This window comes from Varanus komodoensis, unplaced genomic scaffold, assembly GCF_004798865.1.
Source record: "Varanus komodoensis strain SLA01 unplaced genomic scaffold, ASM479886v1 scaffold10, whole genome shotgun sequence".
Lineage (NCBI taxonomy): Eukaryota > Metazoa > Chordata > Lepidosauria > Squamata > Varanidae > Varanus > Varanus komodoensis.
Window position 1 is genome coordinate 25,365,215 of NW_025335269.1, and position 6,879 is coordinate 25,372,093.

Consider the following 6,879-nt stretch of genomic DNA (forward strand, 5'->3'; position numbering starts at 1 on the left):
TTGTGCAGGTTCCCTATTCTAAAATCATCAAATCAGAGACTAGCAGAATTGGAAGGGGCCAGAAGACCATCTGGTCCAAACCCCTGGGTTATGCCATCCCACTCAGATGACTGCCTAGATGCTTTCTGAATGTCTCTAGTGAGGGAAAAACCACAACTTACTCCTGGTACATATTCTAAATCTGGTTTCTTTTAACTTAAATTGGTTATTCTGTATCCTGCACTCTGGAATGGAGTAGAAGAGATCTTGTCTTGTCCTTCCTCTTTGTGACAGCTTTTCAGGTACTTCTAGAGTGTTATCATATCAGTCCTCAAGAGGCTGAAGTTCTTTCAATCCTCAAGAGGCCTAGTTCTTTCAATCTTTCCTAAGAGTACTTCACCTTCAGTCCCTGAATCCTCCTTGTTACCCACCTCTGTACCCTTTCTAGCTTTTCTGTGTCTTTTTAAAATTTAGGTGCCCAGGACTGGACACAGTACTCTAGGTAAGGTCTGAATAGTTCTGAGTATAGGGGTAGTAGTACTTCGCATGTTTTGGAAGTGATACTTCTGGTCATGCAGTCCAAAATAGCATTTGCCTTTTTTGCAACTGCATCACACTGTTGGCTCATATTTAGCTTGTGATCTACAACAACCCCAGGATCCTTCTATTTTACACGATTTTAGAACCAAGTATTCCCCATTCTATAGCAATGCATTTGGTTTCTTGTTCCTCAGTGGAGGCCTTAGCATTTGTCCCTATTGAATATCATTCTGTTTTTCTCTGCCCATTATTCTTATCTCCGCCTTCTAGGGCATTTCCTATTCCTCCTAGCTTTGGGTAATCTGCAAATTTAATTATCTTTCCTTGCACTTCCTTATGTAAATCATGAATAAAAATGCAGAAGAGTACCGGTCCCAAAACAGAACCCTGCAGTACCCCATTTGTCACCTCTCCCCAGTTTCAGAATGTGCCACTGATAAGCACTTTGAGTCCGATTTTGCAGCCAAATGTGGATCTACCAAAAGGTTGCACCATCTAACCTGCTTTTTGCTAGCCTGGTAACCAGGACGACAAAATGCCTCTCATAATCTAAGTTGCTCATTACAAGAAGCTGGTATTAGCTGTATTTTGGTTCACCCCTTTTTCTTTGGGTGCACCCCTTTATCCTTCAGCCCTATGTTCCATTGAAATAGGAACCCTGAGAGCTTCTCCAAATGGAATTTGGCTCTCAGACTGAAAAAAGCTTCAACAACCCTACTTGAAAGTTGCCACCATCTAGTGTTCCACAGGTTAGTATATTGCCTCTTATAAAAGAATGATAATTTCCCCCATTTGTCATATTCCTGCCATAGAGCACACCCAATGTAATGTTCTTGTTGCTCTCCTTTTAAATGCCATCATGTTCTATTGAATTTATTTCCAGCCACTGTTGTGTAATGGATGAACGTGGCTGGACTTGGACCGGGAGTTTTCAGCAGAATCCCCTGGTTTGCCATGATGCTCACTGTGTGACCTTGTCCCAGGCACCATCTCTCAGCCTAACCTACCTCACAAGATTTGTTTTGTGTATAAAACATTTACAGGACCACACATGCCACAATCAGCAGCTCAGAAGAAAAGCAGTATACAACTGTAGTAATTGCACCAGTGCTTCCAAACTATAAAGAAAGATGGCCAACTCTAATATATGTCAAGATTATGGATCCCAGCCAAGCAAGAGGGCAAAAATCATGGTTGAGTCCTGAATCACCTCAAATTATTATTCATTATTACCTATTCTTGGCTCGGTGGCAGATGGCTGTGTAATGTGATACTAACTCTGCCATTATATTCTCCTTTCCCTGTGCTATTAGTTTGATAGGGGATTTAGATTAGAATTCTTGGAAGTGCAATAGGGAGAGGCAATAAGTACTGGAATGTAAGTAAAAAATCTCGTTTGTGTCAATGGTAATTTCCTTGCCTTGTGAGCAGGCTGATGACAGGGGATGCAGCACAATGCAAATCAAAAGATGAAAGAACATTTGAGAGTTCAAATGCCTTGGAAGCACAACAGCTGTTTACCCCTCCCCCATCTTTTTTTTAAAGAACATCATAATTCTCTGTAGTTTCAGTACTGTGCATGAAATAACTGGTGAAGAAGAGCTTAAGTTCATGGGTTTATGATTTGAAAGTCCTGATTTATTAAACTGTAGCTCCACACGTTCTACCTTCCTCAAGAGGCATTGAAATGTTTGGGTATAAATGCAGTCATTACAGCAGTAAACCTCTCAAACAAACGATGCCACACTCCACTGCCCCAGTGCCTCCTGCTTCCTTAAAAGACTCTGCCTTTTCTCCCCTTGATGCCTAGAATTCTTTTCCAAAATACCAGTGGGTACCATGTCTCCCCTCTTCCCTCTCTCTTCAAATAACTAATTAAGGACACAATCTTCTCCATGTTCAGGCAGCAAAAAGGGCCCCAGCTACCAGCATTTGCCAGTCAAGATGTAGGATTTTTTTCTCTCTCTAACCATGTTTACCCCAAATACACATTTTCTGTAAACCTTTTATTTAAACTGCACTGTTTAAGTGTCCCCTACATTTTTGGACTTGTGGGCACATTTTGGAATTTGAAAAACTCCTGGAGGTGTCACCACAAAATGCCTAATCAGTGGATCACCACTTTGGTGTCATTCTGTAATATCTATGGATCTTGCTTTGCATCTAGAAAAAATGTTTGTTTTGTGTCTGTGTCTCTTTAATAAGGGATTGTCTAAAGGTTCATCTAAATTAGCAATCATTGGTGCTGCAATACAGCTAATGTTTCTTTTTAAACCCCTGTTTTGGCATTGTCCAAAAGTAACTTCTTTTTGGGAGATGGTATGCTAATCAGATTAATTTTGTACTAGAACCATCTTTAATATTCACTGATGTATAGGTGCTTTTAAATTATTTACCTGCTTCATAGAAACCAAATAGAAGGGGAAATGGATTCTCTGTGCCCTTTAGACAGTTAAAAGACTAATAATACACAATTGTAAAGCTAACACTCACCTGCTATAATGCAATGTACTGAGGATCTTACAAGATTCTTAATATATGAACAGGTGGCATATACCATATATACCAGTGTACAAGATGGTATATATGAAGTATATATATATATTTCCTTGAAACTGAAAGTAGCAAGACAAAAATTAAGGGATCATCTTCTATGCCAAATGAAAAATTTTCAACGTATTATATTCATTGTTTTAAAAAGGATAGATAATAAAGACAATTGAGCTTTATGAGCTTGTTTTTCTTAATAAACATTTTAAAAACCTTCTTACCAGTAACAGGGGAGCTTCCCAGAGCAACTGCTCCCCAGCCAGACAGTGAAGATCATCGTGAAGGGGGTGAAAATCTCACCCCCTTTTGGAGAACATAGACAAATAACTTGCATCTTTGTTTTCACTTGACACCTGGCTTTTTGATAATTATCAGACAAAGGAAAGGAAAGAAATACTCTATGTGGAGCTTGTTTTGGACATTGCCCCACCAAGGTTCCTGGTTTCTGTAACCACGCAGCTACACTCCTGCAGCTAAACATGCAGGCACAAGGGCAGCTAAACATTTGAAAATAAATGCCATTTGCACAAATTTGCAGAGCAGAGGCCTGAAATTCCCCTAGCTTTAAAAATAGTCTCTTCTAAAATGTGGAAGTCCATATGATGGCTTGAATCATGTCAGATCAGGTTGGCACCAGCACAGGGTTGACAGAATGGAACCTTCATGGCCAAGCCAAGAAAATCCATGGATTTTATCCCCTCATTGTAATCCTCACACATCCCGTTAGCACCAACTGTGTTTTAAAAGGCTTCTTCAAACCAAAATGAAGAAGCCTGTCAAAGAAGCCTGTCAAACCAAAATGAAGAATGTCACTACATCAGGATTCATCAAATGAGTCCTGATGTAGTGACAGACTGTAAACCATGGCTTGTGAATTTGGATGACACACCAAACCACAATTAAGCTTAATTTGGCATGATATCTGAATTGAGCCAAAGAAAATAGGATGGAAATTTGCATTTTTCATTTCTTATTATTGTAGTGCTCACATGTATTTATTTGCTCTATTTTCTGTATTATAAATTAATAATGATAGGAGGAACATTAATTCTGTTTGAGTTTCTCAGTCTCCATTTTCTTACATTGCGGTGCACGATTCATTTTTCCCTTCACATCTATAATCTCTGCACTTTAGATCTTCAAAATTTATGCAGCATACATAGAGAGTGTCTGCAATGTATTAACTCATCTGGTCACATTCGTAACAAAATCAATTAAAATGTTGAGGAATGTACATTATGAAAGGAAACCAATTTCAAGCAAGATTTAAATACCTATTTGTTAGCAAATTGCTGGTTATTTATATTTGCTTAGAATCCTCCTCCTTTACCCAAGGAAATCAGAAGCAAATAGCAATATGCCCATTTCTGCTCATGCATTTTTGTTTCATCCCTGGTGGTGCTGCTCTTATCTGTACCCTAAATTCAAGCTTCAAGATTTGGTTAATCCGTTTTACAGAAAAAATAGACATGGTGGTTTGGAAGAGCCCGATGAGTGAACCTTTAATCACTCCTTTGACACTTTTAGGTACCACTTCCAGGTTCCAGTGTTGTAATTGTTAACATAGACCATCCAGTATTATCAAACCACATAAAAGGATGTTTGCTTGACATACTTAGCATGGCTCTTCTTCATTTATTCAATCTTTGGATGGTGGAGGAGCACTACAGTTGATATATGTTCAACACAGTGTCTACTTGTACAGAGCCCCTGTTCATGCCATTGCTTTTTTTAATGAGAAAATTGAACTTTGCAAATTCTGGTATGCACTGGCCTCATCCATCCCTCTTGGGTAAATGTAAAGATCAGAGTATAGTCAACCATTGGATTACACTTCTCTGAATGCTTAGCTCCAAACACACACTCACATCAAAATACCTTTACAGCACACTCCCCTGCAAGTTTCCTCAGAAGTAAATTTCGCCGAGTCCAGTGTAGCTTATTCTCTGGTGAGTGAACAAGGATTACAGCCTTTACTATACATATTTGGAAAGAAAGTGCATTTAAGGCATGATTGTATGCCTCCTTAATGCGCATAAGCCTTCAATCTCAGAGGCTTCCATACATCTAGTACAACGAATGAGTTGTGTGGCTCCTGCTGTGTCTCATACCCTGATTTTTGTCTAGGCAGGCATAAGGGGCCAGCTAGATAAAGCACTAGGAAAGGGGCTGGACCAGTAGGAATTGGCATAAGTCCTTGGGCCCAACCTCCTCCCATCTGAACCCCTTTTTCTCCCCTTTGAGGCACATTTGCAGCACTGTGGGTGGGGGGACAGCTGACATGGTATTTTCTGCACTAACTGCAAGGGATGGGGAGGGAGCTTGGCCTTTAGTGCCCCAACTCCAGGATCACAGGATCTCAGAGCTGCACTTCCAAACATTTCCATGCCCTGCTTCCAACAATGTTGAGAGGCCATAGGACTGCATGTACTTGAATCTGAATTGTTGTTATGATGTAAAATGATAATCATCACAGATTAATGCAGAAATATGATGGAATGGGCTTCTGAATCAATTTATATTCTATTCTATTTATAAATATATGCCAAAGTGACACGGACCAGAAAGAGTCTAGTTTCCCGAACCTTAGAATGAGCATCAGCATGTAATACTCAGCTCATACATTACAGTCTTCTCAAACCACTGTCCTCCAAATGTTTTGGATTGCAGCTCCCTACATACCTGACCACTGGCTGTGCTTGCTAAGGCTGATGGAAACTGAGGTCTAAAGCATCTGCAAGTGATCAGGCTGGGGAAGACTGCATTACATCTTTGGTATGGTAAGGACTAGGGGTCACATGTGGAGAACTGGTACACATCTGAGTGAGGACAGAGATTTCTTAACACTTGATATACTTTAAACCCCACTGTACTCATAGAATCTGAGAAGATAAAGGATTTGTCACCTCACTGCCACTCTATTAGTGCATATTGAGAGGAAAGGTAATTCTGTATTCTGTTAACTAGCAATTGTTTTTATTACCACTTCCCCATGGAAGTTGTCTTAGTTCACTCTTACTGTGTGATGAGTCGATCATGTGCATCAAGAACCTTGAACATGCCATCACAAACCTTTCTTTACAAGAAGCCATTTGCGGTGGCTTCTTGCAATTTACCCAGAATTTGCAGTAAGCTGCTATATGTTGCTGTTACAATCTGGAGGTTGATGGGGTTCTTTTTTATATATTTTATGCTGCTGCTCTACTATATAAACATGTCATTTTATAGGTTTTAAAAGTATTTTTATAACTTGTAAGCTGGTTTCATAATCATTGGAAAAAATTGGGAAATACAGTTTGTGAAATCAACAAATCAAACAAACTGTTCATTTGACACTACTAAATAAAATGTGAAACAATTTAAAGCACCAGTTTAAAGCTGTACCCATCTTCTTCAGGTTCCTAGAAAAATGGTCTATTCAGTGGTTTTACCCCAGCTCAAAAAACTCCCCCCCCCAGAAAAGCTCACTTTGTGGCTACTTTGATATCTTTCTTACACCTGATGAAGACCTTTACAATTTCCTAGGCTTTTGTTAATGTGTTTTATTTATCCTGTTGCATGGTTTTAATACTGCTTTTATCAGTATGCTTTATTTAGGCCATTTTAAAGTACTGGTTAATTTATCCTTTTAAATACATTACTGTAAGCTACCTTTATTATTTGATTGAAAGTATTAAACTTGATAGTAATTTATGGATTAATTAAATGCAAATCAACAATATAGTGTTTGCAATGTGTAAGCTAGAGGTAGTAAATTTAACTGAAAATCAAGACATTAATGGATTTGGAATAATTGATAGAAACCCATCT